This window comes from Trichosurus vulpecula, chromosome 4 (genome assembly GCF_011100635.1).
Source record: "Trichosurus vulpecula isolate mTriVul1 chromosome 4, mTriVul1.pri, whole genome shotgun sequence".
Classification (NCBI taxonomy): Eukaryota; Metazoa; Chordata; class Mammalia; order Diprotodontia; family Phalangeridae; genus Trichosurus; species Trichosurus vulpecula.
In genome coordinates this window covers 45849365-45871945 of record NC_050576.1, presented here as the reverse complement: position 1 = coordinate 45871945, position 22581 = coordinate 45849365, and the positions used below count along the sequence as shown (strand labels likewise).

General features: G+C 41.1%; 1 pseudogene; it reads right to left on the bottom strand.

Annotated features, from left to right (window-relative positions):
• Positions 1–215: 215 nt before the first annotated feature.
• LOC118846706 lies at positions 216–21363 on the bottom strand (annotated as a pseudogene).
• Between the last annotated feature and the right edge of the window lie 1218 nt (positions 21364–22581).

Genomic DNA, 22581 nt, shown 5'->3' with positions numbered 1-22581 from the left:
TTGCGCAATCCTTGCTAATCTAAGGAAATGTCTACTGCTTTGCTGCACATAAAGGCATAATGAGGTTTGGTTTTGTTTTGTTTTCCCTTTTGGAAACTTCTAAATGTGCTATAAGAGCCGGTCACTTCTAAGACAAACGCTCTCAGCCATCGGTGGGCCCATCCACCCAAGAGGTATATAGGCTGACAAATTGATCAATTCAAAGAAAGATATGTTCACCGATCTGTATACATGGAGCTCCTAGGAGGGTTAATAGCTATTGACAAAGGCTCCTGAGTGTAGTTTACAATATCTGCCTTCACCGCCCTCGGTGACTGTTCAATTTCAGCCTTGTTTAATTTGATCCCAAGGATTTCAGCAGCCACTCTATGAAAACATAGGAAGACAGAGTCTGCTGTCTTGGCTGAGACAAAATGGTGGCTGAGACCATTTTCCTGGCAAAACCGTAGGTGTTTATCAGGTTTTACTGTGCTCATATGATCCAAATCAATTTTATTGCCCACCAAGGCCACCGGTGGCTGGGCTCTGGACTCTTCATTCATTTTGTTCTCAAAACTTTGGTAATTTGTAATATCGTAAGGCAAGAGGGCTCCCTGTGCTCCACAAATATATTTATCCAACTTCTCGTCTCAGATTGTTTGCCCTCCTATATCCCCAACTTTAAAAGGATTATTCAGGTTTTCTCGGCATTGTTATCTTTCTCAAAAAGAAATCTGGCATTATGGATTGTGCTTTTTCCCAGAAGTTTCCTTAAGTAAAAGAGGGATGGCTAAGGACAACTGTTTTCCATCCCAAATATCATAACATGCTCATGCTTCCCACGACCTGCCATTACTATATTTTGGGCCATAGTCCAGATATCCAAATTCTATTCTCAAATGCCATTTTATTAATTAGCTCTTCACTTCCCAAATCTCCCTTTCTCTTCTGAATCCCTTGCCTTCGATAGGAAGCAGGGATGAAAATGCCACCTATGTCCCTAACTTTTCCCTCCCAAGCCCAAGACCCTCTAATCTCAACCGGTGCTTTCTCTGGCAGTATCATTTGTGTCCAGGTAAATGTAAATGGTCAGAAGTGAATGGTAGTCATCTGACTGGAAGAGTCTTGGGATGTGTCTCTGTCGTGTCTTAGATACATGCCCTGGGGAGATGATGGACTGCTTTATTATTGTTATTATGTGGACAGATTTCCATCTTTAGACAATCTCTCTGTGCTATGAGGTGACAGGAAGGGCATCCATGATCTACCATGACAAACAACAACATCGGCGGTGATGACACACTTTACACTCTACTTCATTTGAGCCTCACGACAATCTTGTGAGGTCGATGTTATTAGTATCTCAACTATTCAGAAGACGAAACTGAGGCAGGCAGTGGTTAAAGTGACTTGCCCAGGGTCACCCAGCTAGGAAAAGTGTTTTAGGGAGACTTTGTCCTTAGGTCTTCCTGCCTCCAAATCTGGCACCCTGGAGCTGCCTCTAAGCTAATGTTAATAGATGACCTAGAAACAGTGCAATTATCAGCACACTCTGTCCTCTTCTGCAGCTCTCTCATTGTGGAAATGGAAGGACACAGAAGTCCAAGAGCCATTTTTTTCCCTTTCCTTTGTTTCACAGATTGCCAAGGCCAAGGAATCCATTCCCTAGTAGCCGAGCTCTCAGCAATGTTCTCAGCTGAGCTGATCCTCAGACAGCCAACTCACTTTGTCAAGGGTAAAGTAACATCTCTGAAGCCTGCCCGGCATCACAGAATCACACAGTATTCACATCCCACTCCAATAGTCTTTGAAAACCCAAGGTCTTCTCTAGGCCACATCAGAATAGGCTTGGGAAGAATTTAGTGGATTCAGAAAGGATTCTGTGAGACGTATCCACCCTCTGATTGATCAGCAATGGGAGGGAAATAGTATTTGATAGAAAGGAGAGAGTGGATCTGAAGTCAGAAGACCCGGGTTCAAATTCTGACTTCACCACTTATAATTTGTATGACTTTCTACAAATCAGCTTCACCTTGTGGAATCTCAGATTTCTCATATGCAATATCTATCAACAAGTATGTATTAAACACTGGGAATACAAGTAAAAAGTGAAAACAGCCCTTGTTGTGCAACAGATGGGACAATGGATCTAGAATCAAGAACACCCAGCGTTAAATCTGGCCTCAGACACTTATGAGCTGTGTGACCCTGGGCAAGTCACTTAACCTCTCTCTGACTCAGTTTCCTCATCTGTAAAGTTGGGGCTAATAATAGCACCTACTTCCTAGGGTTGTTGTGAAAATCAAATGAGATAGCATTTACAAAGTACATTCCAAACCTTAGAGTTATATAAATGTGAGTTATTATTATTATATTATTGGTGTTGCATTTAAATTTTAATAGAGGAGAAAATACATACACAAGGTGCACCCAGAGTAGAGGGAATGGCTGGGAGATGAAGATTGGACTAGATCAAGGTTTCTTAAAATAGGGGCCTTGAATTCATTAAAAAAAACCCCTTTTTTGGTAATTCTATTTTAATCATTGAGTTTTCTGGGTAATCTTATGCATGTTATTTCTTTCATTTAAAAGCATTTTTTTCTGAGAGGGGTCCATGGACTTCACCAGACTCCCAAAGGGTCCACGACACCAAAGAAGCTAAGAATATTTATACTAGATAATACATAATGTACCTTCCAGTTTTAAGTCTCTGATCTTCCAAATCTGCAGTTCATCTTTCTCACTAGAAGGCAAACCATGTAGCATTATATTCATGACTTAGCAGTTCTACAGACTGGGCTCCTGGGAGAACTAATTTTAATTTATTGCAATGAATCAAACTGGATGTTTTATTCAAGCCACCTAATACTACTAACAGCAAGAAATGGATGGTGGCACTAATATTAATATAAGTCAAATATTCTCCCATGAGCATCCCAGTAGAGTACACAGCCTCCTGAAGGCACAATAAAGGAATCTCCTAGGAGCTGCTAATTATCTCCCTTGGTAACAGGAGGAGAGTTTGTTTCAAAGAGGTCAAGGGCCACGTTCTGGGTGTGTGGACCAGCAGAGGTGTTCTATGGGTGTTCCCACCAACAGGGGCCTACTGAGTTTTTATGTCGCCCGATGACTGGAAGATATAGTAGTTAATCTGAAACTCAGAACAAGATTCCCTTGGCAATGGATCCAACTGTAATTGGCTTTCTCACTTTATCTAATCTTTGTCACTCCTGTTGTAAGATATTAATGCTAATGATGCTCTAAAAAGCATTAAATGTTATGGTGATTGGGATGGAACTCAATCCATCTTAGATGTGTATGGACAGTCACCATGCCTGGAATGCCCTTTGGCATCCTCATGCTCACACAAGGCTCAGCTTAGGTGCTACCCCATTTTTCAAACTTGCTGACTTTCTAGTTTGTTAGCACTGTTTCATTCCCATCCCAGGAGACTCTTTACTCTTTGAGGATAGAGACTGGTTTGTTTTTCATTGTATCTAAATTCCTAACATAGTACCTTACACGTTTTAGGGGACCAGATTTATGATTTCATTGGTATAAAGAATGCACAGAGAGGAAACACACTTTATGGATTCAGGCTAGCACTTGCTCTTTAACTTGTAGTCACAGAGAGTTGCCTGGGGTGTTGAGTGGTTAAGTGACTTGCCTGGGGGTCATACAACCAGTATGTGTTAGAGGCAGGATTTGAATCCAAGTCTTTCTGACTTAAAAAAATGAATGAATCACTACAGCCATCATCTACACTAGGAAAGTTTGCACTGAGGTCTTGTCCAACCAACATTGTCTGGAGAAAGTTGCCTACGTAAAGTAAACCCTATCAAGGCATGGAATGTGCCTGATCTAAATGCTGTGTCTCCCTTAGCACCTAACACAGTGCTCTGCATAAATTTGGTGCTTCATTAATATTGTTAAATTGGTAATACAGTTGGAAGTGTGTTCGAGTATCTGTGTATTATTTTCCAGTGTATATAATTCTAAAGTACTATCTACATACTGATGTATGGTCCAGGGTTTACCAATAACCAAAATGGTCCCACTCATCTTAAAATATTGGAAACCCAACAATCTCAATGATTTATATCATGAGAAATATGATAGGGTTGGAAAATGAAATCTGGAAGATAAAAGTTAGAGTAGGAATGTTTTATGTGATGGTGGTTTTGGAATTGGCTTGATCTAACCCTTCTTGCTCAAAGAAACAATTCTGTTCACCCATGAGTGACCAGCCAATATAAGTGCTGGGTCACAATGCTCTGTCCCTTTGTCCTGTCAACTCTGTTGTAATTCACCAGGAAAGTGACCAGCTACATTACCTGTTATCATTGCTACACAGTTGTAGCCCCTAAAGGAAAAATATTTTGAAGAGAAAATATGGTCTCATTTCTCTTATAGAAAGGTGCTTCATTTTCTGATAATTCTTATAAGGGAACTTGTAAGGGCATTCCATGACACACTGATGCAGAAGCCAGAGAGCATTATAGAACATAAAATCCTTTGTTTCTCTGAGACTCTTCAAAGCATTTCAACTCTCTAGAATGTCAGTGTTCCTCCCACATCTTTTCATGACCAGTTTCACTGCAAAGATCTATATATTCCTCCCCCTGCCCCCCACAGGGGCACACATCAACCTGTGGCTACATACTTCCAGAGACTAGTTCTACCCTTGACCACAGTTGCCAAGAGAGCAGGTTGGCTCTCAGCCCTCAGCTTTTAACCTTCTTGATAAATCATGGTGAAGGACACCATCTTGGGACTACTAGACATCCCTCGCCCTCTTCATCCCCAACATGAATTTTAATTCCTGGAGAGTCTCAAAACCTCCCTAATTTCCTGAAATTGCTGGGTTTGAGGGTTCTTTTGTTACCAAAGTTTAATGTACAGGATGAATCTGAATGAAAACACTGAGTCTGATCATTCATTGCCAGAGGGACATTGGAGGCTTTGTTAAAAATACTCTTCTTTAAAGCAGTGGACTAAAATGTAGAATGTGACCCATATCTGTGGACATGGCCAATATGGAAATTTATTTTGTTTTGCTTAACTATGCTTATTTGTTACATGGGTTTTTTTTTTCTCTTTTTATAGTGATAGCTGGGAAGAGGCGAGAGGAAGAAAAACATTAGTGTTTGATAATTACAAAAGATAAAATTTAGTTTAAAAAGAGAAGTACTCCTCTTTAAAACTCTCTGCCTACCTTTCCTACCTCTGTGTTTCTAGGCCAAATCTGTTAAGGACCAGTTCTGTGTTTAACACAATATTTTAACTTTAGTTTTTTACTGTATTTAAACTTTCAGCAGTGGACACTAGGATTCAGGGTAGGCTGAACCTAATTGAATAAGTGTGTACAATTTTACTTGGATAAGAGAGGGATACTTAATAAGGTAGGAAGCAAGCACATGGACTTTCAAGAAAATTTCAAGCTCCACAACATTTATACAGATTCATCAAAAATGGCTTCTATGAGTTGAGAATATAATGCATTATAGCAATTTCAAAGACATGAGCCCCACAAGCATTTTCATAAATAAAATCGAATTAAATTACTTTTGTGTTCAGTTCTGTCTGTTTGAACATGAGACCATAAGGGCTTTCCAGATCTCTGGGAAGAGAGGGAGAAGGTGGCAAATTCGCAGTCCCAGAGCAGGAAAGTGACCTCAGCGAACACTTAGTCCAGCTCATTTGTTTTATAGATGAGGAAATGGATACATCCCAGAGAAAAAAAATGACTTGCTCAAAGTCCCACATGGAAGTCAGCATGAGGCTTGCTTTGATCCAAGGTTCTTGAACTCTAGAGGCAAACACTTTGTCCAGACAAAATAGGGTGTGCAGAAGAGGGAAAGGGGAAGAAGGAGGAGGGTGTGAGTGAATGAGACAGACACATAGACAGACAGACAGACAGACAGACAGACACACACACACACACACACACACACACACACACACACAGAGACTTGTTTCTCTGCCCTTCCCAAGGAGAAGTGAGGAGCCTTGTTTCTTCCCTATGCTTGGCTGCTAAATAAGGGCCTTCCTTCCCCATAGAGAAGGTAATGAGTGACCTGATTTCCTGATGTTTGGCCTTACAGGAAAAATGGGAGCAACCGGGGAGCTCAGGAAATTATGACAGTGATGCTGACAAAGCCAGGCGGGTCCCATGCTAGAATACCCAAGCCTAAAGCTCTTTCCTCTTGAGAAAGAGAAGCAATGTTAGACCTCCTGCATCCCAAGGACATGTCAAAGGACTACTTCTCAAAAAACAAACCTTTTTTGATTCAAGGAGGCCCTGTTCACTTAACAACAGAAAGTGACCTCCCTCTCCAGTCCAGACACTTAGCTCATAGTTCATTGGGGCCCCTTTTTCCTGAGACGTATTATTCTGGTTGGAGCCAAGTGGGGCAGGGTTGGATTGTTCTGGCTCCATTGTTAATAGCTAGAAGGGTAACTCTGTCAGGTGACAATTATGAAATTGCCAAGTATGGGCAAGAAAGCAGGCTCCTGGAAATTTAGGAGTTGATTGCATAAGACAGCAAGTAGCCCAATTATTTTCAAATAGATATTTCATAAAAGAAAGTACCCCTGGAAGTTCACCTAGTCCAGTCTATAACTTACCTCGAGCATATCCTTCCATACTTTATAGTCAAGGCATCTGAGGTCAAAATGACTAATTAACTTATCCATGGTTACACCGTTAAGAACACATTCATGGACATGATCAATATGGGAATTTATTTTGTTTTGCTTAACTGTGCTTATTTGTTACAAGGTTTTGTGTTTGTTTTTTTCTTTTCCCACTGGTAGCTTGGAAGATGTGAGACGGAGAGAAAAATAAATATTGGACAATGGGAAAAAAATTTAATTAAAAAATAAAAGTCCTCTTCTCTAAAACCCTATGCCTACATTTCCTACCTCTAAAAAAGCTGTAAACATTACCTGTGACTCTAGGCCAAATCTGTTAAGGCCCAGTTCTGTCTTTGACAGTATTGGATTGACTTGGCCAAGGTTATTCAGGTAGTTAATGAGTCTCACCTAAAGTGGCATGACTCCTAGTCCAGTATGTAATGATTAATGCTCTGGGGAGCTGATTTACATAAGTAAATGTAAACGACATACAAATTAGGCCCAAAGGACCTGAGTTTGACTCACACCTCTGAAACTCATCTCAATGATCTTGGGTAAATTCTTTTACCTCTCTCAGCCTCAGTTTCTTCACCTGTAAAATGAGGGGGCCAGATGGCCTCTGAGGTTTTTCTTGGTTCCAGAGCTAAGACCCAATGGTACCAGAATTCTTGATAAAAACCAAACATGGGTGATATCATCTTGGGAAAATCTAGTGGACGATGAACTCTGATGGATTTGCCATATTTGTTTTTTTGAAACCTCTCCAAAGAGGGTGGTTTAGGAAAAAATTACGAAAGGACTTTCAAGCTTCTACAGAAGGGTTTTGTCAAAACAACCAGAGAAAAACAGCGACACCTTCTGTCCAAAAAGAGAAGTCCACCTACAAAAACATGATATTCGTCAGGGGTGTTTTTTTCCAAGAGCTCAAGCCAACGGCTCAACAGGGACCTCGTGGGATTGATTCTGTTGTCCTTAAAGGACCTGGTGCGGGGGCGGGGGGGGGGGGGAGCGGCTCTGGATTCTTCATCATCATTATCAGACTAGTCACCTTGGTAGTGCTGTTCTCTCTTTCGGATAAATTCTTGTGTCCTCTTTTGGCATCATGTTAATTAGACCTTAGGTAGAAATTGAAAGGTAGCAGCTGTTCTCTAGCTAATGTTTCTCAATAAGGCATTTGATTTGTTTGGAACGGGGAATGAGGCATTAGGCTGGTGGTAAGAGGGGTTTTTTTCACTTCTTGTGGGTTTCAAGGCAATGTCATGAGAACCATAAGTCATAAGAATATGGGATCATAGATTTAGAGCTAGAAGAGACCTAAAAAGTCACCCCCTGCCACCTCCTCATTTTACAGATGAGGAAACCAAAGTCCAGAGATTTACTCAGGTTCAGTGATGCTCATTTGTATTTCCCCCTGCCAGGTTTCCTCCTCAGCAAGGCACACAAGATCATTTGGGAAGGAGGTGATAATTGACCTCCAAGTTTGACAAGGTCAGCACTGAGGTCGATCAGCAAACTAGAGACAAACAGAGCATCACAAAACATGTACACCCTCAAGGAACAAGAGCAAGATGGTGCTCTCATGGAGTCCCCAAAGAAGTTGTTGAGTAGAAGTGAAAATCTTTTCAAGGTTCTTATGGATTCTCCTTCTTCAGAATAACAATATTGCCTATAGTCAAAGCAGCCCTCATTCCATTCATTAATTTATTCAACAAATACTTTTAAAACCACTATCAGTGAATCAACAAGTAATTAGGTGTCATCTTTGTGTTCAAAGTGCTAGTAAAACAGCCCCTGATCTCAAGGAGCTCACTACCTAATGGGGGAAACAACTTTATATATAAGGTGGTGCATGAGATGAACCTCAATTGTAACGGACTATACTTGCCTTCAAAGAATTTACGTTCTAATAAAGGAGAATACACATAAGAACATACCAACTATCTACAAAAGGAATACCACATAGTTTGCAGTAGGTGTGCACTAGCATCCTGGAAGGAATCCGTCAAGGTCAAGTCAAGCCAACAAGATTTGTTAAGCACTTATTATGTGCCAAGGAGTGTGGAAGGGTGAGAAGGTACAAAGGAAGGTTAAAAAAAAAGACAGGCAGCCCTGTGGATAGAACTCCAGACTTGAAATCATGAAGACCTTAATTCAAATCCTGCTTCAGGTACTTATTAGCTATGCGAATCTGATCAAATCACCCAACTTCTCATAGCCTCAATTTATTCATCTACAAAATGGGGGTGAAAATAGAACCACACGAGCTGACTGCCAGCACTCTCAGACATGTGTGGGTTGGACTTAATGGTCCTTTCCTATAGTAATCTCAGATTATGTTAAATAGTCTAGAAGGAGAATGAAGAAGCAGTGCATAAAAGGGATTGAAGGAGGGAGAGACCAGACAGAATTTTTGTTGTTCAGCTGTTTCAGTCATGTCCTCCTCTTCGTGAAACCATTTGGGATTTCTTGTTAAAGATACTAGAGTGGTTTGCCATTTCCTTTTCCAGCTCATTTTACAGATGAGGAAACTGAGGTAAAGAGGGTTAAGTGACTTGCCCAGGGTCACAAAGCTAATAAGTATCAGAGGCCAGATTTGAACTCAGGAAGATGATTCTTCCTGACTCCAGACTCGGCATTCTATCCACAGCACCACCTAGCATTCCACATGAGATGAATTAGGAAACTGTTCAAATTGTCTAGGCTTTCGTGTAGGAGGTGTCAAACTCAGGACCTATGGTAGCTCTCCATTTTCCATCAGCTATCTGCTTGGTTTCAACTCCATGAAACATTATGCCCCACCTGGGATACAATGATTAGTTGGGGGTCTCATCACCATGCCTATTGACTCAGCTTTTGATACTCAATACCTTCTCAACTCCTTCAGTTTCTCCTCCTCTCTGATTGAGGACTAGAGGTAGAATAACAAACTCCTTCCAAAGCCTTCTTTTATGGGGGGCTCAGAACTTTCAGAATTTTCCAGGTAGCTCCATTTTCCATCAGCAGCTCTGTTTGGTTTTGACTCCATGGAGCATCATTTCCCACCTCCTCCCTCCATCATTCACCTGCTGTTAGAAGTACAATGAATGGATGGGAAGGAAGAGAGTGGAGTTGAGAAGGGTTGTTAAGAGACTACTACAATAGTCCTCCATCCCCTTTTTAGCTTCCTTCTGTGTGTTGTCCTTCTCCATTGGATTATAAGCTCCTTGAGGGCAAGAATTGTCTTTCCTTTTCTTATTTGGATCCCTAGCATTTAGCATGGTGCCTGGCACATGGTAGGTGTTTAATAAATGTTCATCAGATTGAATTGCCAGCCCCAAATACAGCATGCCTGTAACACTCAGAACATGGGCCAAACCAGAATGAAATACTATTGGGAAATGTTTGACAAATTAAATAAAAATATAATACAATATAGGTAATGACAACTTGTGGTTTTCTAAGTTAATATGCAGCTAGGTGGCACAGTGGATAGAGCATCAGCCCATAGTCAGGAAGAACTGAGTTCAAATCCAGCCTCAGACACTGGCTATGTGACCTTGGGCAAGTCACTTAACCCTGTTGGCCTCAGTTTCCTCATCTGTAAAATGAGCCAGAGAAGGAAATGGCAAACCACTTTGGTATCTTTGCCAAGAAAGCCCCAAATTGGATAATGAAGAATCAGACAACAACCACAAGTTAATGTGTACAGGCAGGGATTCTTCTCTATTTAGAGAGCTGAACTCAGAGTCATCCATATCTGGGTTCAAATCCTGCCTTAGTGACTAGCTTGCGACCCAGAAGTAATTCATTTCACTCCTCTGGGCCTCAGTTTCCTCATCTGCAAAATAGGAGGGTTGGACTTGTTCTATACAGCTCCAGCTCTAAATCTAAGTGAGAAACCGTTTAAGGGTAGAAGCAGGGGGGATGATGGAAAGCAAAGAGCAGTGCTTCAGGATCTATAGTGGGATGTACCAAGGGGAAGAGAAAGCTGAGGACAGGAGCCTATGAAACTGGAAAAGAAGGCTGCAGGATCTTCCATAGTAGAAGAGAGGGAGGGACAGTCTGTTGAGCCTTGGTGGGGCTGGGGATGGTGGGGTGGATGGGGACAAGGAGTAGATAGTAAACTATAGTAAACTGTAAACTATAGCCCTTGGAACCGCATTTCACCACTGGGTCCTAAAATACAAATTCAGGAATTTTATCATTGGTGAAATGGGAAAAGGACCATTTAAAGGAGAGGGTCCCCTTCACAGCATTAAGACTTCTACATCTTCATGTACACAGATGTGCATACCTCATAAAATTCCTGATAGAAGGGAACGGAAGCTATGCCAGTCTCCTTAGCTGCGTTGTCCTGACAATTATTGAGATGCCGAGTCTGTCCCCAAAATCCAATTTTTCTCTTGTCTTCCTGGATGATAAAGTCAGGGCAGCTTTCACCACAGCCTTGGAAGAAGAAAATAGAAAAGAGGGGCGGAAAGGCATTCTTCTTATCAGAATTTACATCCTCTATCAGAAAGAAGTTTAAAAAAATAGGATGGAGACTGTGAGATGCAAATCTCTCTTTGTTGTTGTCTGGTGAATTGCACTAGAAATTAAGCTCCCAAACCCAGCTACCCCAGTAACTCACTGGGTGATCTTGGTTAAGAGACTTCCCCTCTGAATCCTTGGGGTCTCATATTTTCCTTCTATGAAATGTCAGTAATGATACCAGCATTACCTATCCCTCCAGCTTATGGGATAAGTCAAAGAAGTGAATGTTTATGAAAGGGCTTTCGAAAGCACAAGATAAAATGAGAGTCATTATCAGCACTCTCAATATTATTTCAGATATTGAAATAAGGTAGTCGTCAAGGGTAAGTACCCAAATTTTGCAGGTACCTATTGTGATTTTTTTTTTGTTTTTATGGTGATATGGAACTTCTTTAGCATCACCCTAACTCAGTTGACACTGATAGATGGCGTGCCTTCTAGGATACAATTATTACTGATATGCCCCCTATCATAATCGAATGTAAATGGCTGAGTCACACCAGATAGGACCATCCTAGTGAGCTTAGAAGGATGAGCAAATGAATCTCTAAGCAAGTTGCCAATATATTCGTCTAGCAGTAGAGATCTAATCTAGGGAGGGAAATTGAAAACTGTACATTATCATCAAGAGAGACATATGTCCTCCCTTCTAGGACAAGCAATATTTTCAATCAGTTGAGAAAGAGACCAACCTTATTTCACTTTTTTTTACTCCCAGTGTCTTTCTCCCAGGAAGAGTGGGCATTCGTCCGAAAATGAGGGTGAATAAGGTTTGAGCATTTAATTGCAAAGCCACCATCACCATTTTCATGAATTGACTCCGTTTTCTCATCCGTAAAATGAGAAGGTTAGGCCAGATGATCTCAAAGGTCCCCTTCGGCTCTAACATTTTATAACCGTATAACTCTATTGACTCTCTGTTCAGCAAAGCATCAGGAAAAGATCTTAGAAGGCGCTGATGAATGTTACAGAGCATAACGAATTGAGCCTGGCCCTCAGAGGGATAAGCCAGTGTGCTAAACATAAGAAATACCATGCTGGGGTAGACCGTATGAGCCATCCAGCCCAAGCATCTCTCTGACGTTGAAGCCAAGCAATGGTTTATGAGTGAATGCACCCCAAAACATGCCTTGCTTCTCTTAATACTACGTAATGAATCTGTCGTTCTCAAATTCAGCTAAACCGTCCTGAAACTGTTTATATTTTCAGCTTAATTTACTTTTCATTTTCCATTGGAATTTCTATTTCTTTCAAGCTTCAAGTGATGCTCCCTAGTTCTAAAGCATTGTGTTTGAATCTGATTCCTACGGCTTGTACATCTATCCATAGCCTGGTTCCCTTGAGCTACAGACCTCCAAGACACTCTTCCACCTTTCTGAATGACCTTGGCTTCAGCGAGTTGTCTTCCTTTCTTCCACATCTCCTACAGTCAACCTTGGTGATATCAACATCTACAATAGACAGTCTATATTATACCCAAACCTAGAATTTCTTCAGTGACCCCAACTCTCATCCTTTTCTCTACCACACCTTAGCTATTCAACAATACAGACAGGCCTCAAATTAGTACAAATAATGAATCAATCCCCTGAAATGGTTGCATTAATCAAATCCTCACTGTATATTTCCATTGGGCTAGAATCAATTGCTATATTTTACATAATCATAACCTCAAATAGTGTGAATTAGAATATATGCGGCCACTTCAGGGAATTCATCATGCACATTAAGGGACCTATGTGGATAGCCATGCATTGGATATTATGAAAAATTGAGACTGTGCTCTAAGGTCTGACTCAGAACGCTTCTTCTCTAATCACAACCTCCTTACCTGTCACTTCTCACACGTCTATGTCTCCTCTGAACTTCTCATCCCTTATTATGATTCCTGGTGCCTCATTCCCTCTGTATTCTCTCAGTCCATCAGTCCTCTTCTGCCTTTATCTTTTCTCTTTACCCTCCCTGGATGCCCTAGTCAGCCATTTCAATGATGCTTTCTTTGGTATTCTAGAATCACTTGTCCCTTTGACCTTTACACATGTCTGTTTATCGTTCTTGTCTTCACATACATGACTACCCTCTATGCTCCCACTCTATGGTCCTGGTCTACTTCATACACGATGCCTCATCTTCCATCTTTGCACCTTTCCATTGGCCGTGCCTTACACCAACAACATTCTTTCTCTTTCACCTCTACGTGATAGAATCCCTGGCTTCCTTTAAGGCTCACAACTCAAGTTCTGCCTTTTGTCAGCCAGTCAGTTAATCAACAAGCATTTATTAAGCACCCACTATATTCCAGGCTCTGTGAAGGAGGCAGGTAACCAAGGTCTTTTACTCCCTTAGTCAAAAACTTCCCAAAGCACCCCATTCCCTACCATGTGAAGTCCAAAATCCTTAGCTAAGAATCCAAAGCTTTCTACAATTCCTCAGGTTTATTACAGTCTTATTTTCCTTCTATTCTCCATTATAATCCCAATGCTAAAGACAGTCAAGACTTCCCATGATTTTCTGAACTTGGGATGTCCTGACTATGTGCCTTTGCTCATGCTGTTTACTCTTCCTGGAACGCCTTCCCTACATGACCATTTATCAAAATCCATGCCATCCTTTGAAGTCTAGCACATGTCATTTATCCCATTTATCTTTCCAGATCTTCCAAGCCAGAAGTAACTTCTCCCTCTACTGTCCTATAACACTTAGTCTTTGACTTCCGTATGGCTCTTGTCACTGACCATCATATTGTAGTTGTTTGTTTACACATACTATCCTTCCTAAACTGAAAGTCAAAGACTATGTCTATTATTTCAATTACTTGCAGTACCTTGAAGGAGATCAATAAATAATTTTCAACTGAATGTTGTTCACTTTATTCATGTCTTTCCTTGACAACCATCTCCACCTTAAGCTATATGCCTCAAGTTTGAGACTCAAAGACTAAGCTTGTCCCATCTGTACCCTTGATGTCTGCGTGCTCTAATCCTAGCCTTGGGCAATACAGGCATTTTTTCTAAATTAATTGACCCCAGCTATGTGCATTGCATGTCATAAGGAATGCTAAGATTTTTAAGGCACAGGTAGGAAATCTGGTATGATTATTCAGGTCCCTATGTAGCTCCTACTCCCAACATTCCATTTGGAATAACCTCACTTATGCATATTGGCATATCCAGCAACATTAACTATCTGGAATACCAGTAAAGAAGCAAGGAAGCAGAAAAAGCCTTTAAACAGTCAAAATAGATTTCACAAAATCCAAGTACTTCACTTATAGGAGAGTCTTTCAGTTTCTTTCTCAGGACCTATTACCTCTTACTTTAGACATAATGCTAATGAGCTTATTTGGTTATAGTCAGGGTAGGGATTTAAAGATGAATTTATACTGCAAAGAAATGAAAATCAAAAGCTAACAACCTAATATAGAGAGTTAAGCTTGAATATCCCTTAGAATCTTCTAAAAGAACTAATAAAGAACAGAAGGCAACTACGTGGTGCAGTGAATAGAACATTGGGCCTGGAGTCAGGAAAACATTAGTTCAAATTCAGCCTCAGACACTTACTAGCTTTGTGACCCTGGGCAAGTCACTTAACCTCTGTTTGCCTTATTCACTGGAGGAGGTAGTGTCAAACTACCGCTATATTTTTGTCAAGAAAACTCCATATGGTCTGCAAGGTCATGAAGAGTCAGACACGACTGAACGAAAGAACAACAATAAAGCATAACAGCTTGGGGGCCTTTAGATGTCTCAGCAAACATCATACACAACTGACCTGTCCCTGAAGGCATCAAGGTGATACACCGTTCCTCCTGATGACCTGAAGTTATCAAGGAAAGGTTCAATTTTGCTCCTTATGTTCTATTTCCAAAGGCAGTGAAATGTGTCAGACGATTTAGAAAGATTTCCATCTGATGAGTTTGACGGGTGGGTCTGAGATTTAACAGCTTCAAAATGGAAAAGGGAAAAAGGGAAATCTGGGCCTGATAGAAACCAGTCAGTGAGGAGAGACAGAGAGAGAGAGAGACAGAGAGACAGAGACAGAGGGACACAGAGACAGAGGGACACAGGGAGACACAGACACAGAGATAGACACAGAGACAGAAAGACAAATACATGAAGAGAGACAGAGAGACAGAGACAGAAGTGGAAAGGGAGAGAAATAGAAAGAGGGAGATAAGGAGAGTTAAAGAAGGAGAAAGAAAGGGAAGAAGGAAACAAAGGAGGAAGGGAGAAAGAGAAAGAAAGAAAAAAGAAAAAAGGAAGAAAGAAAGAAAAGAAGGGAGAAAGAAAGAAAAAGGAAGGAAGGAAGGAAGGAAGGAAGGAAGGGAGGGAGGAAAGAAGGAAGGAAGGAAGGAAGGAAGGAAGGAAGGAAGGAAGGAAGGAAGAAGGAAGGAAGGAAGAATTTTTTTTAGGCCTAGGACTTAGTTACTCTAGGGTTGGAGGATAAGGGGGTATTTACAAGAATCTTTTTTCCTGCTACATCTCAGTGATCACAGTTTGCTGAGGCATCCACATGGAGAATGAACTTCACTGGGACATGCAACGCAGCTCTAGCTTGTCCATATGTCCTAAACATAGCCCTAAAGTCACTAGGAAATAGCACCTAAAGCCTGCTTTTTGCAACATCTAAAACAGTTCTTCTAGAGGCAAGAAAATCACTTTTTTCTTTAACTCAATGATACAGGGATGGCAGTGAGGACATACACATTCCCTTCTCCTGGAAGTTTAGATCTCTACATGTCAGCACCCTGAGACTAAGCCCAGTCTTCCAAGGGCTAGTTATGTCTCCCCTGGTTTTGTGTCTGCTGAGTAGCTGCCATTTACTGTGCCAGTTTATATACATTAAGAAAGGCAGAGTAGGTAGATATGTAGAGTGTGAGTCTGCATTTGTCTTTCTATCAAAATTCCGGCCTGAACTAGTGGACTCTGCTATTCAATCATTGACAGAAACCTTTGGGTGGCCTTGGACTTGGATTCGGTCATGTTGGGCTAGTTGGCTAGATATGTCACACTTTCACAGGCACAATACGATGATTGAACATCGATCTTGCTGTCACAGGAAGTTTGATGAAATGTAAACTTTATTTGAGTTTCAAAGCTCAAGCTGAAATGTGCTCTTCCTCTACCCTAACTTCCAGGATCATTGTGAGAATCAGTAAAACAAAACTTATATAAAATGCTATGCAAGCCTTAAAGCACTTTATAAATGCTAGCTTTTATTACTATTTATTATTCTGCTGCTACGACTATGTCTTTAGTTTTTCTCCTAAATTTTGATTTTAAAAAATTTTATACTTAGCAGACACCAAATCAAAATGACATTTCCACACATATACTAGAACAGAAGAGGGCTTTTTATGTTTGCTTTTCTTTTTAAAAATATACATTCAATTTGTAACTTTCACAGCTGTCTTGCTGAAGGAGGCTCCTGGCCTCCTTCTTTCTGTTCTTTTCTGTGCATTCTGATTTTTCTTTGTACTGAGTCCTTCATGGAAGAAAACAAAAATAAAACAAAACAAAAGCAAGACCCTCATTTTAGCCCCTCTGTGATATTCTCTACCTTTCAAATTAGACCCTCCCTAAGGCAGTGGACTGGATAGAGCACTGGGCTAGGAGTCAGGAAGACCTGAGTTCAAATTTGGCCTCAGACACTCACTAGCTGTGTGACCTTGGGCAAGTCACTTAACCCTGTTTGCCTTAGTTTCCTCATCTGTAAAATGAACCGGAGAAGGAAATGGCAAACCACTCTGGTGTCTTTGCCAAAAAAAAAAAAATAACCCAAATGGGGTCACAGAGAGTTGGACATGACTGAAACAACTGAACGACATCTCTCAGTTATCCAAGTTTGAAACCTTAGAATCATTCTTACCTCTATTTTCTTGCTCACCTCCCCCCTCCCACCCCCCCCCCATAGTACATGAGTTGCTGATTCTTATCAGTTCCAAGTCTATAACACATCTTTCATCCACCTACTTCTCTACATTCACGGGGTCAATATCCTACACCCCACCACCATTCACCGGGACTATTCCTATAACCTTCTAACTGGTCTCTCTCTTTCTAGTTTCTTCTCTCCCCATTCAGCTGCCAAAATAATCATGGAATCATAAATTTTGATCTGAAGGGATTTTAGAAGATCAGTATTGAATCTAACCTTCTCAATTGCCCACAGCTAATAAATGTCGGAGGTGGTATTTAACTCAGGTTTTCCTGGCTCCAAAGCCAGAACTGTATCCGTTGCACAACACTGCCTCCAATCATCCTACAGCAGAGTGGGTGACCATGTTAATCCCTTGGTCAAGCTGCCTTGGTACTTGTCTATTGCTCCTGGGACAAAATGTGAACTTTTTTTCAGTCTGGCTTCAACCTACAGAGCAGGCATCTGAGACATACTTTTTTTTTCTTAGAAACAACTAGGTGTCTGGGCCTGAGATCAGGAAGACCTAAGTTCAAATCCAGCTTCAGGCAGCTATGTGACCCTGAATAAGTCACCTATATATTGTCTACCTCAGTTTCCTCAACTGTAAAGTGGGGCTAATAGCAGCATTTACCTCTCCCCAGGGTGTTTGTGAGAAACAAATGAGAAAATATTTATAAAGCATTTAGTGTAGTATTTGGCATATAGTAGGTACTTAATAGATGCTTGTATCATTCCTTCCTTGTTGTAGAAACAAAGAAAAGTTCTGAAGCAGAGAAAAATCTTTGTGTAGTCTGAAAGCTGTCCCCGAGTAGAGAGATCATGATAAAAGAATAAATAAAGATTTATTGAGTAACTTAATGAAAAATAAATGGATGAATAAACAATAGAAAAAAATTAATTTGTCAGCTCACTCATGAGCACCAAACCTTATCAAAGACATAGGCCTTAGCTTTTAAGTTTAAATTCCTCACAGCACTTGCAGTCACATAGGGCCCACATGCTTCAAAGACCAGCAATTCTAAATTTCTGTGCCTATTGCAAATAGATCATTTCAAGTACAAGTCACATCCACCAAGGGAAAAAAGGATGAAAATGCATCACTACTTTAAAATAGCTAGCGTTTATATAGCATTTTAAGGTTTACCAAGCACTTTACAAATATTATCTCATTTCATTCTCACAATAACCCTGCAAAATAGATGTTGGGATTGTCTACATTTTATGGGAGAGAAAATGGGCATGCAGAGGTTAAGTAACCTGCCCGGGGTCATGTAGCAAAGATGTATCTGAAGCCAGATTTAAATCAGGTCTTCCTGACCCCAGATTCAGTGTTCTATCCACTGTGTCACCAAACTGTCTGCCTTTCCAGCCCAATCTCAAATATCTTTTATAAAGACTTCACTTCTCCCAAGTTCATGGGACTTAGAAGAGAATTACTGAATGTCCAGTTTAGAAAGGAAACCATTAGGTCACCCTGTGGATGAAAGAGAATTCCCTCAATAACGTACCCTTCAAGTGGTCATCAAATCTTTGCTCAAAGACCGCCAATGCTGGTGGTGACACAAATAATAAATACCGGAGGCAGGGCTCAAACCTATATCTTCCTGACTCCCAAGTCCAGGATTTTATCCACTGTGCCAGGATGCATCTATGAGAAGGAGGAAGTTGTCATTAAATTCGCCTAGCACGATTGCTTCATTTGACTGAAGAAGTTGTATTAGAACAATTCTACAATTCAGTGAATTCAATGAATAAAGCAATTAAGCCGGCTGTAATGACTGGCCAGTTAGTGCAGTCAATGCAGTAGCCTAAAGGAAGCCTGAGTCAGACAGATAATACAACTGTCTACATACACAGGGCTTCTAACAAACCATGAATTCTGTACAGTGAATGGGGAATTCTCTAAAGGCCCAGGGCTTGAAAGGCAAGGTTCAGAGCACCATAGGACTACAGGATCATAGACAGAGAGCTAGAATCTTAGAAGCCATCAAGTCTAACCCCTTCATTTTACAGGCAAGGAAACAAAGACCCAGCAAAGTCACTGTTACTAAGTGTCTGAGTGACTTGTTAAGTCCCAGTTGTTGTTACTGTCTGAGGCGGGGCTTGAACAAGGTGTTCCTGACTCCAGTTCTCATGCCTTATGCTCCATGTTTGATCCCAGGTCTACAAACTCTCCTTTACATCCAGAATGATTCTAGGACCCCATCCCATGTGTCCCTCAGCTACAAGGTTCATATGTACTTTGAACCACTCCGAGATCATATATAGGTGTCAGGCAGCTACTCCCAATAAACTGGTTTGGATGCCCTCATAGGTGCTTATTCCGTTTTACAAAAATAGCTAATTCATGGAAAATGAGAACTCCGTTGCATTTCACAGACCCCTCCCAACAATCATCAACAAGGTGGCTGATCTTAGAAGAATTGGGCAGCGTTAGAAGGGGATATGGCAGAGCGGGGAATATATTTGGTATAAGCAGTGAGGTAATATTTTTTTAATGGGGCTTAAGAACCAATAAGCCACTTTTGGCATGGGTTCCATATTAAGGAGCATTTAGAGCAGTCAATACTGTCACTTCGGGACGGAATGACAAAGTAGGTGCAAAGAAAGGAGACTATGGAAGGGCACTGCTTTGACTTGGCACTCTATGAAGGTGACTCCTCTCAGGTGCTGACAGTGCGGTGGTCCCTATTCTATCACACTTTACTGATAGCTAGTTTGCTGGTGGATTTCACTCCCCGTCTTACTAAATCTCTGACCATTCATTGTGATTCACTCCTCTATAATCATATCTTTAGGGTTAGGGGTCAAGATGGGCTAGGAGTGGATGGGCTCAGACCTGATGGCCAGCTACAAGGGGGAGGCAGTGTTCTTTGTAATAGTCCCTAAACTGTGATGGGAGAAGACAGAAATCCTCAGGATTTTTTTCAGGTGTGCCACAAATTCATAGACTCCTTCCCTCTACCTACTCTAAAATCTGATCCCTGGCTCCTTCTTCCTTGAATCTCATGAATTTCTACTTTTTCTTCCCAGGACAAGGGTCACAGTGCATTTACCTAGAAGCTGGAGTCATTGATTTCTTAGGAGTATTTTGAACTTAAGACTCTTCCACCTCTACCATCACCAAGCACCTACCCAAGAGCTTTACCTACCACTATTACCCTTGGCACCTCTAGGAGCAAATGCAAACCCTTCTGTTTGCCTCTAATGCCATTTACAACCTAGCTGCAGCCTACTTTTCTAGGATTAACGTATATTATTGCCCTTCTGACGGTCTACAGTCCAAGTAAACTGATCTTTCTGTTTGCCACCCATGATCCTCCATCTCTGCTCTCTTTGCCTTTGCACAAAATGGCCCTCATGCTTAGGACACACGCTCTCCTCACTTTGTCTCTTGGAATTTCCTTCAAAAGTCATCTACAATATCATAGCCTACAAGAGGCTTTTCTTGTATTTGTTTTGTAAAATTTTTTTATAAACTTTTATGTATATGTCTTCACCTTTTGAACATAACTCTTTGAGGGCAGGTACTGATACATTTTTTTTTTTGGCGGGGGGAGGTGAATCAATCGGGATTAAGTGACTTGCCCAAGGTCACACAGTTAGTACGTGTCAAATGTCCGAGGCTGTTTTTGAGCTTGGATACTCCTGACTCCAGGGCCGGTGCTCTATTCATTGCACCACCTAGCTGCCCCCGATACATTTTTTTTTCTTTTTACCTAGCACAGTACCTGGCACATAGTAAACATACTTAATAAATACTTGTTATGTGACTGGCTGGATTTCAAGCTAAGGGACCTCATAGGCCATCACTTCCAACCCTTTCATTTTGCAAATGAGGAAATGGAGTCTCAGAAAGTAAAGTGGTTTACCCTGTTATCCCACAGCTAGTAAATGTTAGCATTAAAGACAGGATTTGGAAACTCTGATTACAATCCATTGTTAAGCAGGTTCTGTGACCCTATCCGAGCAGGCTGAATTCTAAAATAAAGGGACCTAGAGAGAGAGAGAGAAGGCTTATCCCCAGAATCAAGGACAACTAGACAAGGAGTAACCAGAAAAAAAGACCACCAAACTCCTGCTCTTCCTCTTGTAGCTTGACCCTTCAGCATGTGGGTGGGTGGGGGTGGATGGGAGAAGGGAGCAGTCACTGCCCTTTTCCATATGGGATGAAACTTCATCAGGAAGAGTTGGTGCTGGCCTAGCCTACCTGGCCCCTGCGGCCCCTTCCTGCTCGGGATCTATGATCCTGTCTGCGCCCCGACTGGGACTGATTTCTGGCTTTGCTAGGGAAACACGAATGAGCTTTGGATTCATGGCTATTTTGATGTTCCACTGATACCCACAAGAAATGAAAAGGAGACTTTCTGATAGCATAATTTTTGCCCCCTGTTTAAAATAAATCAGAAGCGTAATGTGAGAAACACTGAGACTTAAGGACAAATGCTGCTTTTTTTCATTTCTCTCTGCACTCCAGCAGACGTGATGGAGAGGAAGGACGTAAGAACTTACCCACAAGAGAGAACAACAATCTATCCATCCTGAGCTCCCGGCTCCAGCAGGCTATGAAGGGAGAATAAATCCTCTGCAGTTCTTTTGGCTCTGCAGTCTGGTTTTTTATATTATTTTTAATCATTATGGACAAACAACCTATTCCATAGATAGAGTTGCCTTTTCAAACGCAAGATGAGGTTTGCTTGCTTTGATTACTTTCACGGAGAGATTCAAACCTTTCAGTAGAAGTTTCAATGTCTTTCTATAATATTTTTTTGACATTTGAAGATTAAAAAAAGGCAAGTCTGTCTGAGTTTTCTACTTAATAGAGTTTGCCATGATCTCTTTGTCAGAGTTTGTTTTTCACTGAGGATGCCAATGACCTGAGAGGCTTGGTTGGAGGGGCACAAAGTATTGGACTTAGGGGTTCTGGATAGGAGAGTATTGGTGGACATTTGGACATGGTGAAGGAGGACCTTGGAAATTGTGAGAGACTTTGGGGGGCCTGGATGTCAATGACAATAAATCATAGCTATAGATTTACTTATCCAAGGAAAGAAGGGAGTGGTGAGACTTCTAAGCTTTCAGTCCAATGTAGTCCAAAAATCCTCAGCTGATTATTTCCAATTTATTCCACATAGATCTTGTTTACATGTAGTTGTTGGCATGTAGTATCCCCTATTCAGCTGTGAGCTTCCTGAGAGCATGAGCTGTTTTTTGCCTTTATAGCCCGAGTACAAATGATGATCAGCAAATGCTTTTTAATTGATCAAGCTGACGGAGGAAGAAAGAGAACAATTGAGCTTTTAGGAAGAGAATGATGTATAGATACAAGGAGATCCACTTGGACCCCATGGAGGTTTGGGTCTAGAGCACACACTCTCTTCTCTCTCGAACCCTAAATTCTATTTTATTCTCTCCCCTCTCTTTGCTTTGTCTTACCCTTACTAAATCTGCTGATTGATAAATTTTGAACTCTGTTATAGTGATAATAACAATAGCTAACTGGCTGTGTGTGTATAGGCACAATGCTAGCACTTT